The sequence below is a fragment of the Macrobrachium rosenbergii genome, chromosome 50 (genome assembly GCF_040412425.1).
Source record: "Macrobrachium rosenbergii isolate ZJJX-2024 chromosome 50, ASM4041242v1, whole genome shotgun sequence".
Classification (NCBI taxonomy): domain Eukaryota; kingdom Metazoa; phylum Arthropoda; class Malacostraca; order Decapoda; family Palaemonidae; genus Macrobrachium; species Macrobrachium rosenbergii.
The window spans coordinates 33,517,079-33,537,078 of NC_089790.1; the positions used below are offsets into that span (position 1 = coordinate 33,517,079).

The 20,000-nt window shown below is 37.2% G+C and overlaps 1 protein-coding gene, 1 long non-coding RNA gene and 1 pseudogene across 6 annotated transcripts in view; 1 reads left to right on the forward strand and 2 right to left on the reverse strand.

The window, feature by feature from the left end:
• LOC136832823 (uncharacterized) overlaps positions 1 to 20,000 on the forward strand; it is a 422,550-nt gene that overhangs the window by 209,541 nt on the left and 193,009 nt on the right. The gene's annotated exons all lie outside the window — the stretch shown is intronic.
• The window catches only part of LOC136832822 (lachesin-like), a 624,154-nt gene that overhangs the window by 158,641 nt on the left and 445,513 nt on the right, over positions 1 to 20,000 (reverse strand). The gene's annotated exons all lie outside the window — the stretch shown is intronic.
• LOC136832900 (piggyBac transposable element-derived protein 3-like) lies at positions 6,861 to 15,843 on the reverse strand (annotated as a pseudogene).

Below are 20,000 nucleotides of genomic sequence, written 5' to 3' on the forward strand. Positions count from 1 at the left end.
TCCCTTCCCACTTTATATAAAGAAAAAAGTCTCTCATCTGAAGAATATTTCGATAAATACACCATTCACATCTCTGCAGAACAGAACTTTTCCATTTAGGATAACGCCATTTTCGGTCTGATTGTCAAGTTCCTTCCCTTTTCAAATCGTAATTGATTTTACTTCGTTCAAAGAACAGTTGCATCTTCAGCAGTTACTCAGCCTGTCTGTTTGTATGTCTCTGTACTTTATTTTGTTTTTTCCTTTCGAGAACCAATTCTTAATTTTTCTCTTCTATTTATTCATATTTTGTTTTTTCCTTTCGAGAACCAATTCTTAATTTTTCTCTTCTATTTATTCATATTTTGTTTTTTCCTTTCGAGAACCAATTCTTAATTTTTCTCTTGTATTTATTCACTGTCCTGTGCTTTGATTGTTATTGCTTTTAAATGTCTTATATATGTTGGTCATATCATGAATATTAATGAAATCGATTTTATCACCACAGAGAGAGAGAGAGAGAGAGAGAGAGAGAGAGAGAGAGAGAGAGAGAGAGAGAGAGAGAGAGAGAGAGATTTCCCAACCGATACCTCTGTAACTTATTATCAAATAACTCAGTTCCTCACAGCATCAGTTATGTTGTCAAGCCGGAGGATGATGATCCCATTCATCTTAAAGTACGACCTCCGTCAACACGCCGATGACTAATATTGATGGAATCGATAATGATTCCCCGGTCAACAAACTTGGGAGAAAACTTCGAATAAAAGCGAGGGAGGAACCTTTTTTTTTAGCAGTATTTTGGTCATGCCAAGATTTGCTAAATGTATAAACAGTGATTAGATTGAAAAAAATACACAATGATCAGATTAAAAAAGAAAATAGAACTGCACAATTACTTTGGTAATCTGAAAGAAAACAGGAACAGGAACGAAAGAGAATTGGTTTTCTGCGTTTATTTAACGATGATTTGACAATACATCACCTAAGAAGTATCAAGATGCCAATGAATAAAAGAAAGTAAGTGGAAATGTTAAGAAGTGAACAGTAATATTTATAATTAGATTTAACAAGTGTCTAAATAGACGCATACAACTATTAAGTGAAACTGAAATAGAGAGAAAAGACCGAAGGAAAATTAAAGAATTTAAAGTAATCATTCCCGAGAGAGAGAGAGAGAGAGAGAGAGAGAGAGAGAGAGAGAGAGAGAGAGAGAGAGAGAGAGAGAGAGAGTCTAAATTATCATAGCAAATAAAAAAAAACTTTCACAGCACTTATAAATAATGAGCGTGTACGGCAACTTGAAAGATCCATTATATTATTAGTTAACCATCTATTATTTTAACAAAGAGGAAATCAAGATCATCAGGTTAAGATAGTATTTCCCACAATCTATAAGAAGTAAGGATGAAGGGAATAATGGAATAAAATATTTTTTTTAACAAAAGGATATCACTGGCAAATTGAAAATAGATTAATAGTATATATAAATCTGGCCTAGTAAAAATTGGATTGGAGGCTTCATGATCAAAGAGTGCTAGACTGTAGTTTCTAGACTGTAGTTCTAGACTGTAGTTATGGGACGAACACGTGTAATTTATTTCCAGAAGAAAATCCTAAAAGCGCTTCTGAAGATACCTAGCTTTACCTCCAATAACGGCTTTTTTGATCGTCTAAACCCTTTGACATTGTATAGACCGGAAAAGAGTCGTGAAACCTGTATCCCAGCTGAAAGCGCCGTGGCATTTTGTTTCCTTCTCTCCATCTATATGTAAGTTACGTCTTCTGCGTTTGATGAAATCGTTATAACACCGCAGTAAAAAACGGCTTGACTTTTTTCTTTCCTTATGTCTCATCTGTGTCTTTGCGACATATGCCCTTATTACAGTAAAGCTTTTGACATTGTTTTTTCTTGCTCGTAAGCTTTTTTATTTTTAACTGTTTATTGCTGTATTTTTTTATGTGTTTTCAAACTATAGACTAGGCTCTTTGAAAGGTGATGACATGGGAGACCTTTTTCTTAATGCTAGTATAATTGTAAAATCAGCTTGTCAGTCAGTCCCTAGAGGGTGACCTTTTAGCCAAACGTCAAATGATTTTTGTTAGCATTTCTCATGAAGTTCGGATGTTATGCCGAAGAGTAAGCAAATTAACAGCCAAACAACAATTCTGTTGTTGGTGTATTTACATAATGACACAACTTTCTACCGTTAACAGACACATAACCAGAATCAGAAAATGTTTTGAAAAATATATTACGTTTTCCATATCATCCGAAAATAGAGTTCATATTTTTCAACTGCCTTTCCATGACAACGCACACCTTGCTTGATTGGTTCGTCTAACCTTGAACTGCGAATGATGCAAGATCTGTCAAATAACATTGACTGACAGATATTTGCTATAACGACGGCATTATGGTTTAAAATTTAAGGGAAATTCCTTTCTCTTGCCTGTATGATAGTGTTCCGGACGCTTGGTTCAATAACTAGAGGTTTTTGGGTTTGGTTTCTGAACTAGCCGGAACATGCCTTTGCTGTCCTGAGCACTAAATTAGGTATCTTGTTAATGGTGTACTGTTTTGGATCGCAGTCACGGATGAGAAGAACGTGGGGATATCAGTTTCATCCAAAAAGTCCTGCTGTAAAAAAGAAATAAATGAAAAACAAAAGAGTGGCGTTAATAAAAGATTTGAGAACAACATTCACCCAAAATACAATTTGTTGACTAATTGATAGAAAAATTCCCCTGCATATTAGAGTTGGAACTCTTTTGGCTTTGAATTCAGTGAACGAGTAAAAATTGCAAATCAAACAATGGCCAGGCTGAATAAGATTTGGAAATTATGTAACAGAAAATTTCATACGAAGTAAGATTATACATGCCTTGTACGATTTGTATTGCTATATGGGCATAAATCATATGGCAATGAAACGAAATCTAAGAATTTGTCTATTCGAGTATAAAGCTTTAAGAGGAATTTCAGGAATCAGATGCCAGGATAGTTGCAAAAAATACCAGGTCGGAAATTAGGGAAGTTTCAAATGTAGATAAGATAATGACGAAAGGGATTTGGAGGTGGCTTGGACATGTCCTTCGCACAGCTCTCCGGAAAATAGTACGTGATAGTGTCAGCTGAGCTGCTTTAGGAACCAAAAGAATTGGCAAACCGAGACTTGCTTGGATAGGAGCTATAGAAATGCAAGCCGAGACTTGCTTGGATAAGAGTTATAGAAGGGAGGATGGCGATGAGTGGAGATTTGTGGAAGATTAAGTACAGGATGTTAAGTATACCGTAGTTTAACCAGACCACTGAGCTGATTAACAGCTCTCCTAGGGCTTGCCCGAAGGATTAGACTTATTTTACGTGGCTAAGAACCAATTGGTTACCTAGCAACGGGACCTACAGCTTATTGTGGAATCCGAACCACTTTATAGCGAGAAATGAAATTCTATCACCAGAAATAAATTCCTCTAATTCTGCATTAGCCGGCCGGAGACTCGAACTCGGGCCTAGTGAGTGCTAGCCGACAACTCTACCGACTCTCCTAACGAAGAACCTACAGGAAAGATGTGAATAACAGAGTTGCGCAGAAGGCTTTTGCATCATTTTGTTTTAAGATGATGACGACGATGATGATGTAGTCTGGTATACCCATCGCTTTCTAAATAAGGCAACTAACATCCCAGAATGATGAATAGTATATTCTAGAAAGACAGGTTGCCCTAAAATGGTAAGTATGATATCCGAGAGAAGCAAATGTAATGCCACAGAATGACCAAATTGATATTTGTTGTCATAGAATGACAAAATCTGATACCCTCGAATAGCATATTTGATGTCAGGGCTGATTAAAATGGTGGAGGTATCGGTTAGAGGCCAGTGAGAATATATTCCCATTAGTAATTGAACCTAATTTTCATTTTGCATTCCATTCAAGATACAGTCGACAGAGTTATGACACAGGAGCTATTAATTGAGTGGTAAACAATTAGTTGATTATACGCTGTCAGCAGGGGTCAATTGCCGTGAGGTATTAATTATAGATGGATAATTAATTGGATTAATAGCTAATGCGGACGGGAATGCAGTAGTTTCACAATTTATTAAGTGTCTGATATTGCTCATTATAAAATCGGTAGAAAGAAAAAAGATTTTTTAATATCTGTGATTTACAATTAGCCGTGAGGGGTTTCAGTGAATCGTTTCTTCAAAAATAATATTCCCTGTGCTGGGGAAAAAATGTGTTGTTGTGTTGTGCAGCTGCTGAGTTTCGAGTGTTTTTTTATGAGCACGGATTGTCAGTCACGATCGTAATAGCTGTTAATCTGAGTTTACTCTTAATTATTATTATTACTAGCGAGATGACGCGCGCTACGCTGTGCGGGGCAGGAGGGTGGATGTGTCATGTCTCCCCTACTCTCCCGATCCCCTACCTACCCCGCCCCCACCCAGAGCGGACAAACAGGTTTGCGAGAGGAGGGTGGATGTGTCATGACGCCCCTACCCTCCCTTCCCCTACCTACCCTGCCATCACCCTGGGGGGACAAACAAGAAAGATCCATTCGGCTTTTATTATTATTATTATTATTATTATTATTATTATTATTATTATTATTATTATTATTATTATTAACAGTCCACTTTACAAAGGTCACCTTTCACTAAATGAAAGATTGAACTTAGGTAAAGCTGAGATTAATTGAGTCCTTATGTGACAGAAGAGATCATGTAAAGGACAGGAGGTACAGAGGAGGTTCAGAAACGAAAGAAAATGAGAGAGAAATAGAAGCCAAGTTACAGTAATAGAGGAGAGTTTAGCTGGAACTTCGTGTAGAATAAGAAACTGTCCTGCAGGAAAGGAAAAGCAGAGAGAAAGACTAATGGGAAAGTGGAGCTAAGAATGACGGAGTAAAAGGAGATTATGCAGTGTGAAGTGATTGCTGCCATGCTTCGATGGAAAGAGAATGTTGGAGATTTACAGTCGCACAATATGGAAGATGCAAGATATGCAGAGATGCATGAAGCACAAGTAGAAATGTTATTGTGATTTTGAGACAAGCAGATGACTGTCTGGGACATTATGGTGGTAAAGAGGTTAAAAAATGGAAGTACAGTATACCAGGAGTCGCTGGGATTACAAATGAGACACTGTGGTATGGTGGTCATACCACATACTGTGCGGTTGACCAGGCTTTTCAAGGTAAGTATAGATGAGGGAAAGATTCCGAAGGAATAGTTTAAAATAGTTGTTCCTTTGCATCAGGGCATAACATTACTTAATTTACTACCACGGAAGGTGTATAGTGGGACTTTGGTACAGAAAGTAACAAATAACAGGAAGAGGGAGAGGGAGTCCTAGAAAGATTTGCATAGATTTTACAGTGGCATCGGAAAGGGCCTTAATATTCTAGGAATTGGGAGAAAACATTGCGTTACTGACTCCAGTTACAATAGCTTTTATCACTACTAGTATACTAGCATGGAGTGTAGAATCCTGTTTTCCTCATTCGTTTTTTCTGACACGATCTTCTTCATTCCGAAATTCGAGAGGAAAAGTATCCAGTCCAGAGCGCATAGACTGACTTATTTCGTGTAACTGGCAAAATGGAAATTTGTGTTCCCAATTTTGGCGCTTGGTGCCTTGCAACGCGTATTGGCGAATGCAATTTCCGTAATGTGATGAGTGATGTCAGTAGCAGGCTCGACGTGCTGTTAATGATCCTCATGTTGTTGTTTGTGAAGTACCTTATTTCATGAGAGTTTTCTATGAAGAGGGTTCATCCATGATTCAGTATATATATATATATATATATATATATATATATATATATATATATATATATATATATATATATATATATATATATATATATATATATATTGTATATGGATATATATATATATATATATATATATATATATATATATATATATATATATATATATATATATATATTATATATTACATATATATAATATATTTACATATATTATTACATTATATATATATACAGTATATATATATATATATATATATATATATATATATATATATATATATATATATATATATATATATATATATATATTTTACTAAAACAAAGGCAAATCTTTGAGAGAATTTGTATTCAGTGGTGAATTTTACCAACAAATATTTAATATGGCAATGTGCAACCCTCTATCCCCACTCCTATCTAACTTGTATATGGAATTCTTTGAAAAACGAAATTTACCTAATATCATATATACTCCTTTAAAGTGGATATGACGACGATATTACGATTTTATATTCATTGGTGAATTCTACCAAAAATATTTGGTATGGCAGTAGGCAACCCTTTATCCCCACTCCTTTCAAACTTATATATGGAATGATGTGAAAAGCAAGGTTTACCTGATAACATTTAGAGTGGATAGGATGACAATATTTTAGCTGTTTTGCTTGGTTTTATTGATGTAAATGATTTACCTTCTAATTTCAGTAACCAGGTACCATCCATTAAATTTACTTTAGAATTAGAAAAAGATAACTGCCTCCCCTTCTTAGATATTTTAATACATTGAGAAACATTTCAATGCAAATTCAGTATTTATACGAAACCAACAAACAACTTAACGTATGCTCATTTCTGTTCAGGCCACCACCTTAACCCTCTACTGCCCAATTTTTTTATTTAGAAGAAAAAAATTTTTCTCCCTGTTCAATGGTTTCATATAGCACCAATATATACTCATATAAGTTTTTTTTAATTATTTATGTTATTATTACTGAATTAGAATTAGTGGACTAATTAGTCCAGTCGGGCATCAGAACAGCCAATCTGTTCTACAGCTTCAGCAACAATATTCTAAAAAACATAGGTTCTTATCAAACTACTTGTTTTACATTTTGCTTAATACTTTATTGTAGGAAGTTTATACATGAATAAAGTCCGTAAATAAGAAATAATAGCTGCTTGCTTGTCATTATTTTACACATAACATTGAAAATAATCAATTAGTAATTTAGTCTTTCAAATGTTTGCCTTGTAATTTTCCTTGAAATCAGAATGTAATTGAATAATTTAAAATGTTATGAAAGTAACTGCATTAATATATATTGATTAACCTCTTTACATGCTTCTCCTTTGAATGGAACACTAATGCAAGATGTAAAAATCCTTATCATCTCATTTCCTACTTATGGTGTGTGAAATTTTAGGAAACAGTTGTTATTCTTATTGAGACACAAGTTTACTTTACATTTCATGCACAGAATATTTGTTTTTCCTTTACATCCCGGATTCTTGCAAATCCTCCTTATATCATCAACACTTGGGAAATGTCCTACAAGGTCAGATCGAATAGGTTTATCAGGAATTGCCTGAGCAGGTCGTCCTACCTTTCGTTTTTTACTTTTACCCTCTAGGCTTGATGGCCTGCCTCTTTTTAGGTTTCCTGAGGACTTTCCTCTTTTCATGAAAGCAAATGCAACTTTCAGTTTGAAGACTGCAAGGGGAAGGATATCTGGCTTTGGTATATGAAGATTTCCAGCATCTCGTCGATAGAGTAGCCAGCTATTTACTATTACCATATCAATCATGTGGAAAATAAGGCGATGGTAGTATTTCTTGGACCTTATAGTTATCCTGTATAGGGAAATAAGGCAGTCTGCCAAGTCTACTCCCCCCATTGACTTGTTATACTGCAAAATAATGTCAGGGCAGTTTACATCAATCCTACACTTGAGTTTTCTGTCATACCTGGAGACCTTACTGATGGGGTTGGCTTTTGCGAAAGTTGACACAATATTCACAATTTTAGTATCGTACCACTTGACATAGGTAACCTCACATCCTTCACCTGTGCTTCTTAGCTCTTCATATGAACCTCTACCTTTTTTCATTAAAGCTTTCTCTGCATCCTTCGAATTCTTTATTCCTGGCAAGCGAGGAACCCGGACTGTTCCACAACACCAAATACCCCTGGTAGACAGGTGCTGCATGAGTGGCACAGAGGTAAACCAGTTATCAAAGAATAAAAGATGGTTGCAGTTTGTAGGGATTACTTGAGCCAAATGTAACACACTATTGGCACTAGCACCAAGGCCAGGAACATTTTGGTCATCGACTGGATCAATTTTCCCCGTGTATGGCATAAAATCATAAGTCATACCCTGACTGTCTGCAAGAACCATAAGCTTATACCCATATTTATGCGGTTTACTAGGTATATACTGTTTGAAACTACTATCTCCCTTGAAAGGAGCAAGTTGTTCATCAACGCAAAGATTTTGAGTCATCGGGATTTGCTGAAACTTGCTTCTCAGTTTATCAACAAGGGGGCGGACTTTGAATAATTTGTCCCTGTTTCCTCTGGGGTTTGAATCGAGGATCGAATTATCAACCATATGAAATTTGGATTTTATTTCTTCCCATCTGTTACGACTCATAACATCTGCAGCAACTTCCCTAAGAGGATCTAGCTGGGTTGACCAATGCATTCTGATATTCGGAAGTTTACTTATTGAAAAAATAGATACTCAAACCCAGCCATTGTTCTAGTTCATTACGGTCAACATTTAGAGTTTTGTTTGGATTTTTTGAATTGCATAGAGATTTGACTGTGCTACAATAGTGTCCATAATGTCATCATCAAGGAAGTCACATACATACTGAAATGGCTGCCGTAGGTCATCATTGAACATTGGATCTTGGCCAAGATAATCATGTGATGAAGATACCTCAGAATCAGCTACCTTCCATGAAGTAGCAGAAAGTTTTGATTTACTTCTTGCTTTCCTGGTAGAGGCTCCTGATGATGTTCCTGGCGTTTCTGAAGCAGCACTTATTTCTAGCACAACAGTCTCATTTTCATCAGAGGAATGAGGAGTATCCTCGATTCCAGCATCAAATGTGGATCTATCTTCAAGCACTGGAACTTCATCCTCTTCTAATGAAAATAAATTGAAAATAAATTGAAGATAAACTGAAGACATACTGTGTAACTCTGGTTTTCAACTATGTTCCCTCTTCCCCGGTATAGTCAACAGCCCCTTTATTCTACATTAGGCTTGAAAAGTTACCAATAATTTCAAGTACTGTTTACATTTTTTTCAAGTAAAAAAAAGCATTTCAAAGATGAGATTAAAGTAGTCATTTTACCTTACTCTTTAGAATAAACCTACCAGTCTCTATATCTTGATGAAAGTCTTCCGATGTAATAGGTGGATCATTAGTATCATCATCAGGTTCCTCTTCACTTAGTACTTCATTTAGTTCAATATCCTGAATGCATTCCAAATTTCTGGCAGCTAATTTGTGCAATCTTCTTCCATAGAAAATAGATTTTGGAATATCTAGGCAAAGAGGTAATGTAGATAGTCATAAAAGTGATGATAGTGATGATGGTTAGTATGCAGTGGTTGCAGCGATGATGGTGGTAGTTGTGGCTTTGGTAGTGATGACTGTGGTCGCAGAGATGTTGGCAGTGATGTCAAACAATAATTTGTGTACATAACAATCTCTATATTTGAGTATATCAAGTGATATGTTGTAAGAAAACAAGGTCTTTCTTTGCTATGCCCAGTTGGACTAATTAGGCCTATAATTATCAGTGCTCCGATGTTCCCAACTGGACTAAAAGGTCCAGTAATTAAAAACAACAATAAAACACAAAGCAAATAGTATTTACATGTTATTTTGCATTTATATGTAAGATAATATATACATTTATCAAGAAATAATTTAAAAATAACTCTACTTACTTTGTATTTCATCCATCATACACAAAAAATTATGTTGTATCGAGGATAAAATCAACACATCCTCCTCCTCCGAAAGATTGTTTAGTACTGGTGGTGATGTTGGTGATAATGGGCGGAGTCAGTCAGGAAGAAGCACTAGTAAGAGGACGAATTAGTCCATGTGGGCAGACAGAAGTACCAACCCAAAATAACAGCATTACACGTGTATTTTAATTAGCGGACTAACTCCTATGTTTTTAGGAGCATTGCACATTGTTAGTTCCCAGTATTAGGATCAAGAAATCGAATACATAAGAAAAATAGGGACAGGTTTATGTTACCCTTCACACATACTAGATATTTTCCATAATAAAGCCCACAAAAAGTTTTATAGTGAAAATGACATGGAGAAGAAACCTCTAAGAACATTCTTAGCCAGCCTTATTTTAATGGTGTTGAAACCATAAAATCAACCTGTTTTTTTTTATAATAGCACATTAAAAGGACTTTAAAAAAAATAGCCTTAAGGAAAGCAACAACATAATATATAAAATTCCATGCTTGGACTGCTCTTCTTTTTATATAGGTCAATCTAGGAGGGATTTAGAAGTGAGAATTAAACGGTATAAGTATTCTGTCAAAACTGGGCAAACATCCAATGCAATATTCATTCATTTAAGTGAAAACTCCCACAGGATCAATTGGACTGACAGTTCAGTGATTGCCAGATCAAAAGATTTCATGAAATCTTGTAGAATCTGCAATTTAACAGCTTGCTTCCAGCTGTAATTTCAGCCTTAGTCTTGGCATCTATTATTTGGGCCCCTGTATTAGTAAAACGTTCAAGAATGATCTTGAAGGTAAAATCACTGACTTAATTACTAATTAGTTACCTTATATATATTTTTTTTATTCGTATGTTAAGTTTTTTTGAAAATGTTAATTTTGCAAAATTGTTATTGTTTACCAAAAGGAGAATATATTAAGTGTTGTACTTTTATAAATATGTAATCAACTTATTCATTCGAAGGTCATTTTTGGTGGTCAGTCTCTTCCCCTGTGTAATCCTTTTATTGACTCCTTCCTGCTTTTGTGCAGGTTAGGCCTAATCTTTTGTAAAATCCTTCAAACACTTACCTTTGTTTTGGTAAGTCCACAAATGCAACTGCGTTGGGTTCCAGGTGCATCTGTTCCTTTATAATCCCCATCCTCAGGGATATCTGTATGTCATCTGTCAATTATACGAGCTTTCTTGTAAACTTACTTTTATGTTTCTCTTCAGTCTGCTAGTAAAGGAACGTGTGTCGAATTTATATATATATATATATATATATATATATATATATATATATATATATATATATACATACATATATATATACATATATAAATACATATATGTACAAATATATACAGTACGTATACATGTATATTTACATATATATGTACACATGTATATCTACATATACATATATATATATATATATATATATATATATGTATATATATATATATATATATATATATATATATATATATATATATATATATATATATATATATATATATATATATAATATATATATATATATATATATATATATATATATATATATATATATATATATATATATATATATATATATATATATATATATATATATGTGTGTGTGTGTGTGTGTGTGTGTGTGTGTGTGTGTGTGTGTGCATATATACAACATATATGTATGTATATATACATATATATATATATATATATATATATATATATATATATATATATATATATATATATATATCTATATCTATATCTATACATAAAGGCAATGCCATGAAGGAAAAAAGAAACAACAGAGTTGTTTCTATTTCCATTATGGCATTTGCCTTTATTTATACAGTCATCACGTTCCATATCTTCGTGAGTCAGTTATACACACGCATGTATATATAATATATATAATATATATTATATATATATATATATATACTGTATATATATATATATATATATATATATATATATATATATATATATATATATCACATATAAATGTATACATATACTGTATGTATATATATATATACTGTATATATATGTATGTATGTATGTATGTATATATGTATGTGTATACATTTCCAAGGCAACCTTAAGTTTAGCGGTATCGAAATTCTTTAGATAAAATTATTGCATTTTGTTCGTCCACCTTTATGGTAATGAATGAGCGACTGAGTGATCTCATTCGTAATGCATAACAAGGAGGGATATAACCTGCTCCTTTACGAGTCTCTTCTTAGAAGTCTTCCATGACCCTCCCTTTTTTCTTGCTTTTATAAGAAATCGTTAATTCGACGTATCTTCATATTCTGTTGAGTCTTTTCTCAAGCATCATCCAGTGGTTCCTTCCCTGCCGTTTAAATTAATAGTATCTTGACCTGAATGATTTTGGCATTCAGGTGTCCGATTTGCTGACGTTGTTCGCCCACAGAGGATAAGAATTCGATCTCAATAAAATCTGTCATTTTTCTCGGACTGTGAATTGGTATTAAAGGGACTCACTTGGTGTCGTCCGTCCAGATACTCTATCACGACAGATTCTTAAAGGTCGATGCCAGAAAACTTCCTTTGCAGTCTCTCCTGGTTAGGAAAATGTTACGTTACTGACTCCAATTACGCTAGCTTTTATAAGTACTAGTATTAAGTATAAAATTCCGTTTTTCTCATTCGTTTTTCTGGCGCGATCTTCCATCACCTCCGAAATTCGAGAGCTGTGTCTGGCAACAGACACAGGAAAAGTATCCAGTTCGGAGCGCATAGACGGATTTATATCGTGTAATTGGCAAAATGGAAATTGGTGTTCCCAATTTTGGCTCTTGGTGCCTTGCAATGCATATTGATGAATGCAACTTCCGTAATGTGGAGAGTGATGGACCTTTTGGCCCTGCCTGCAACATGAGGCCCCCGCGAGTTAAAATATTTATAGTATATTCATGGCTACGGATAAGCACGGATTGCCTTTATTCAATATAGCCGGCGTAGTTGCCTGGTTTACATTTTGTTCTTTGAAATCATGGCGAGCGCGCGCGTGTATGTGTGTGTGTGTGTGCGCGCGATTCCAAGGGGGTTTTGTTGTTATTCTTTGTATGATTCTTTATGTTTTATTATTGCTGAAACTGGTATTACCGTTAGTGTTAGTGGTAGGAATGGCAATACTTTAGGACTCTATTAGCCTGTTTTGTTTGCTAAAATTGGTCTTCAGTACAGTAAGTTCAAAATTTACGTATGCTAATTCAGTCTGGCCAGTGAACAGCTTTTGATTTAAACTCGAATGCTTTTTTTCAAGTTATTTAAGGATGGTGATTTACAGCTAAGGAAAAGTAAGTTCTTGAACGTATTATTGGGTTGGTTATTACACCATTCAGCAACAACATCTTTAAAGCATATTCTGTGTTTACCGAACAGTTCTTAACAGATGTCCCTTTGTAGGACAATTTTACGTTATCATTGATGTTTCAGTGAACTAAATTACCTTCGTCCAGGTTTGGATATTTCAGTTGTAGTTAAAGGAACTGGGTGCATAGTTTCCGTCTCATGTATTGATTATTATTAGAAGTAAAATAATACTCCTTCTCCTTGAGTAAACATTTCATATATCTTGCAATGTTTGACGGACTTAAAGCGTACTAATAAATCATCTTCATATGACTTATTTTTTATCTTCCGCTTGGCTGTTATCAAAACCAACTCTGTTCATTTCCTTTTATTTCAGTGTCCAGGAAATTGTCATTTAATCCTCCACCCAAGTGCACTTCACTAAAAGGAATTTGACACGAATTTCTGAACACAACCTTTGTTCCATGGATTGATCCTTGGAACATACCGACGTTCACTGCTAATTCTGTGAACATCCTTCTGCAAGTTTTGCCGTAATTTATACTTCTTTTAATCTAAAGTTTTCTTTTTCTCGGGTCAGAATCCATATCCATATTATGAATCGGTCTTTGCTTTGTTCATATCCGAGACATCAGGAAAATGATTGTTCAAGTTATTAAAGGAATGTTTTTAAATGAAAGGCTGTGTACGTGCGTCAGTGTGTCCTATAAATGGAAGCGTGTTCTTTGAATGTGAGTTTTAAATATATTTTCAGATCTCCATAAACCATTTATATCGACAGCGGCGTGCGATCCTGATCCTCAGAGTCCCCTGTACTTCACATACCGTCATCACCATCATTTTCAAATTTTATGTAGAATGTGTTCCCTCTTACTGAACAATTTCCTACAGTCGTAACCGGATCCAAATTAAGATCGTCACTGTACTCCAGTTGGTTAGTGCTAAAAATTCAGAATAATACATCCGTGAATTTTTGTATGAACTCGTACTCCCAGACTATTACGATTACCAACTTGGAAAATAAAATGCATCCCCTTCGACGGTGATGAGTAGTTGTCGCACTTTCAAAAGAATCTCGATTAGGTTGTTAGAAACTGTTGTCACCCTAGACAGAGACAGCGACTGTCAGAATAGTTTGACACACCAATCATTCAATGGAAATTGGCAAGAAGCGAAATGACAATCACACGATAAGCACCAAAGAAGCATTTCACTCTGATCAAAGTTTCTCTTTTTGTGACAAAGGTGTCGCCCATAGTTTTCTCTGAATGACTCACCGCGCGGCGTCGTCTAAAGTGCTCCCTCTTCTGCTCAAGTGATTATAATTTCAGTCCTGGCAGATGGGGCAAAAAACGGAGGGCCGTGTGCCTTTGATGTCGTCGTAATTTCCTACGGTGAACAGTTCTCAAAGACAGTGGCGTCAGAGGATCATCGACAAGAAGCGAAATTACAACTCTACACCCCGAGTAACGTTTCTGATGTTGTTTACGGTATTATGTATTAGCATACAAAAATCATTAACATTCTGACAAAAACACGTCAAGACAAGAACATTCTTTGGTATTTTTTTAATTATATGTCTAGCAATGCATAATTATTACAGCATTAAACTTTCTGGCTGCCAGGTCCTTTTCCATCTTATGTCATCGTTGATTAACTGTTAATGGCTTTTGTCTTCCCTTGTAGATTCCTGACATAATTCATTCATGCGCAGGGGACTTCTCTTCTTAGTTCTGACGTGATTCCTTTTACTTTTGCCTGAATTCTTTTAGAGAGAGAGAGAGAGAGAGAGAGAGAGAGAGAGAGAGAGAGAGTGCACATTTAGTTACCATATTAAGGTTTACTATATTTTCCTGTTATTAGTTCTTTGGTTCGGGCAAGAGAACTGTGCCCTTCTTTAGAATTATGACAAGATATTCAATACTAGCTGTTCTTTTTGTGTCATACCTTATACCAAAGACGATATTTTGCCATAATAGTATATTTTTTGTTGATAAGCATACATCCTTGATAACTTTTGTGCACGCAGTATATGTATATATATATATATATATATATATATATATTATATACATATATATATATATATATATATATATATATATATATATATATATATTATATATATATATATATATATATATATATATATATATATATATATATATATATATATATATATATATATATTATGTCTATGAAATATGTAATATATATAATATATATTTTATATATATGACATAAATTATATATTATATATATTACATATATTATATATAATGTATATAATATATATATATATATATATATATATATATATATATATATATATATATATATTATATATATTATATATATTATATATTATATATATATTATATATTATATATTATATATATTATATATATTATATATATTATATATATTATATATATATATATATATATATATATATATATATATATATATATATATATATATATATATATATATATATATATATATATTTATAATGTCATCCAAGAGATGGCCATTCGGGGCTCTATCACAGTGATGAATTATGTTTTAATGGATATGAAGTCTGCCGTCCTATTCTGTGTAGTTGGGTCGGTGAGGATCATCTCTCTCCTGCTCAGTTTGTCAACACCAGAATCATTATAGTACTCTTGGGTGCCCAACAGACTGCCAGGTGTGGATGGAATGTGGGTCACCCCCGTGGTCAACTGGCACCCGAGGGTTCACCATGTAATTTTAAGTGTTTTTATCTTTGCTATGCATTTACTGATTGTATTACTTAGCCAAATGCCCCGTCATCTAAAATAGACCTGTTGAGCCTGACTGTAGTCTGAAATTGTAGAGAGATGTCAGTGGTGTAACTGGAACCTGGCTCCCAAGGTGGGCTAGTGATGGAGATCCTAGCTCCAAGCTGTTTGTTGGATGGGCATGCCAGCAGCCAGCCCCTCGTTGGACCGCATTGCTGCGTGCCCTGTTTGGGCACTCATGTCCGACGGCAATCCTGGCTGAGGACAGTGTATGGTGGAGAATTTGACTGGCTTAGTACATCTGTAAAATGGTAACACAGGTGTCCTCAGTGAGGACAGAAACCTCGCATAGAGCAAAAGAGCAAAAGCTAGCTAGCCTGAGCCTGATTTTCGGTATGAATGTGGGCTGTGAAAGCACAGTCGATCAATCCTTTTGACCTTTTAAGAGTTTTAAGCAAGAGGTGTCAGAAAAGTTACCACAGGGATAACTGGCTTGTGGTAGCGAAGCGTTCATAGTGACATCACTTATTGATCCTTCAATGTCAGCTCTTCCTATGATTGTGAAGCAGAAATTACAAAGCTTTGGATTGTTCATCCATAACGGGGAATGTGAGCTGGGTTTAGACTGTTGCAAGACAGGTTAGTTTTACCTTACTGTTGTTGTGATCATCATTGTGATAGCAGTCTTGTTCAGTATGAGAGGAACTGCAAGACTGGGCTGCTGGTGTCTCTCCTGGCAGAGACACCAAGGGAACGGGGCTACACCTGCCAGATATACATATGAAAACCTCTAAGACAAAATCCAGGCTTGAATTAGCAACAGTAGGACTTATGGTGTGGAACGCTCAGAACCGGCCAAAAGAGACAGACTCAGCCGCTGCAACACAGGGTTGGGTGGCGGCCGGACTAGGCCTAGGTCAGTCCTGAGGAGAGTGCCCAAGAAAAAGAGAGGAAGAGATTCGGGAGTTTGTCGTGCCAGGCCTTGCAGCAAGTCTAATGTGACAATCCTCTCTTAAGGATTGTCATAGTAAAGAGTTGTAATTGACCCTGGTTCGAGTTGCTAAGAATCCTGCTCAGTGGGGTGTTGCATTGAGGTTCTTAGTTTGGTGCAATATTCTCACTGTGTGTGTTCAGGGCAGACCAAGCTTGGCCTTGCATGGCCTTCTAAGTACATTTAATATAACTGGGTGGTTCCATGGTTCCATTCCCTGGTCCCAGTAGCTGGTTCTGCAACCGAGAATCGGGGGAGAGGAGTTAGTAATGACCTTTGCTCCTGTCTGCTAAATCCCAGTTAAGGTGCTCACCACAACATCTATGGCAAATAGTGGACAGAAAGTGTTCACTTTCACCCCAGTCTGTGGTAATGCCTGGCAGCCTCACACCCCCTGTCAAAAGGGGGTTGGGGGAAGGGGCCTGGCATGGATGGGGTAGAGACCTTGGTCTCATTATCAACCCCTGAGAGAGGTCCCTGGGTGCGCTTAGACTCCCTGTTCCCCCTCCCCCAATACTATCACAGGGGGATGAGAAAGAACTGAGTTGGAGGGGAGAGCTGGCCCTCAGAAAATCATAACCTGTATCTCTGCCAGGGGGGACTGTTGTTGGCAAACCCAGCAGGGCCATGGAGTTCATGTTGCATATAACAGTGCAGGTTCGCTGGCTTGGGTGGTGTGCTGCGTATGGAATGCATTGTTTTGGTCAGCGCACTTGTACATAGAACATATTTAAGAACATTATAGAGACCCGTGATTCACTTTATGGTGTGCCAGATGTCAGTGGACATTTGCAACTGCTGCCGTGGTCTCAGGACATTATATGTTCTGTGTAAGATCTGAGAATGGTGGTCCTGGGACCTTGGAAGCACCTGTTACTGCTCGGTCATATATGGGGTGGCGGGGGGAACCTATACTGTGGTGACTAACACTGCCTCTGCTGTGTGTTCTTCAACCAAAGCCACTGAAAGAATAGTGGCTACCAGCTCTCTTGGGTTGCACGGGTGTCCCATGTGACTTGTGATTCCAGACCTGCCCTGGAATACTCCTGCACATGTGCAGAGTGCACCTGGTGGAATATAACAAGAGCAAGCCAGTCCTGAAGTTGGGTACTGTGCGGACAAGATCCTTTCTGTTGCTGGAGTGGAGAATATCCTGACCAGCATGGGTCTTAAGAAAGAAAGAATGCGCAAGAAGCACCAGACTCTGGATTATCAGAGTACACTTCTTGAGCTTGGAGACCAGCCCCTGGGCAATTGTGAGGTCCGGCTTGTACTTGGGTACCTCTCTGAGTCTGAACTGTGTGAGACTTCTCAGAGGGGAAGTACTTGAACCTCTCTAACCGCTTCCTACGCTGATATAGCCCCGTTAGAGGCAGAGGTCCTCTTGTGGTGGGGTGTTACCGCAGGCACTCCTGACGGGGTTCATGATGTTGCCAGTAGAAAGGAAGGAAATAGCTGGGGTGGAAGCTTCTCTTTGTCGAGTCCTTTGGACCACTATTATATTCAATGCCTCAGGAGAGTATGAAGGTGGGGAAGGAGGATATGAGAGGCAATGGTGTTGCTGGGCTTTGGGTAGCTGTTCTAGCTGGTAGGCTGCAGTTTTATGCTTGGCTGCCCAAAGTCTGCTATGGGGGCATGTGATGATCTAGGGTCATCGCATAGTGGGGTGAACTGTAGGAGTCATTGGTTTGGGTATGACCAATGGTGCGGGGCTACTCCCTGAGAACGATGGAGTTTGTTGTCTCTACTGGCACACTGTGGACCTGCCAAGTCATGAGGATAGCTCTCCGCTGCTAATGAGACTGAATCTCAAGGCCATGGAGGTTTGTTTAGCTTGGCAGAAGCCTGGCCCCTATACTTAGCCTCCTATTTAGGGCTGCGAGGTTGGGCAGAGGTGTTGTGAAGGGGGTGGATGGAAACCCAGATGGGGGTGCCTACATGTGTGTGAGGAAGAGGAGAGAATATGCTTAGGTGCAGCAGGCCCTTGCTCGCAACCCAAGAGAGGTGGCCAGTGATGTTCTGGGGGATGGCACTATTGTCAGGGAGGCACCACCATTATTGGCCTTCTATACGGAGTACGTCTTTGGTTTGGTGTGCCATCTCCACCTGACAAGGGGCCATTGGCTCCCCTTGAAACGAGATTGTACAAGGCTATCAAACCAATCACCCAAAGGGATGTAATGTGGGCACTAAAGACTGCTGGAATGGCAGGAGCTGGGCTGAAGTATCCTGGTTTTGACATTGGGGCTCTTAAAGACCTTGGGGTGGATGTCTTCATAAGGGTGTATAATGTATGGCTCTACCTTGGCTAAGTTCCTATGTGGGCCAAGCAGGGCTGAATGCCAGTGTTGCCCCAAGAGGAGCCACTGCAGGACTTTAAGAACTGGCATCCTCTGACAATAGGGTTGCATTATTGCAGCTCCATTGCAAAATTCTCGCAGACCAAATGACATCACTGGTCATGTCCATTTCACAAAAGGCCTGTAGATCTGTGGATGGGTGCGGCGAGAATATGGCTCTCATGGAGGGTATCATTTGTGATGCAAGGCTCAGTAGGAAAGGATTGTATGAAACATTTATAGATATAACCATGGCGTTCGACACTGTCTATCATTAGTCAGTTGTTTGGGGGCTAAGGTGGCAAAGTGCACCTGGCCATTTAATTAAGATCATCCTTGATCTGTACATTACCAGCACAACCCAATCCATTCAGGCATTGAGATGCCTGGGGCTGGAGTTGGAATGCAGTGATGCAGGAGCAAATTGTCTCCTTGAATGTCTCCCTCTCGATCTGCTTTGACTCAAGGGCACAGACCGCCTTGTGCCGAGTCAGCAGAGCAGTGGGCAGAATCTCAAGTGAACAGTAGTGTCCTGACCTGTAGGTGCTGTAATGAGGGGATGGAAAACCTATGTTATTTGCTGCAGGGGTGTCCGACACTTCAGCACCACTAGGTCTGGCAACACAATACAATCCTGCAAAGTCTCCACTTGGTTGAGAATGGCTGATTACACAGTGAGTGTGGAGCCTACCATCCAGTCAGGTCATACTTTCATAAAGCCTTATCTAATCATACAAAATGGAGCGCAAACTGCTGTGATTGGTTTGTGTGGCCTGGGAGAAAATTGTGGCCTCCGCAAAAGAACAAAAT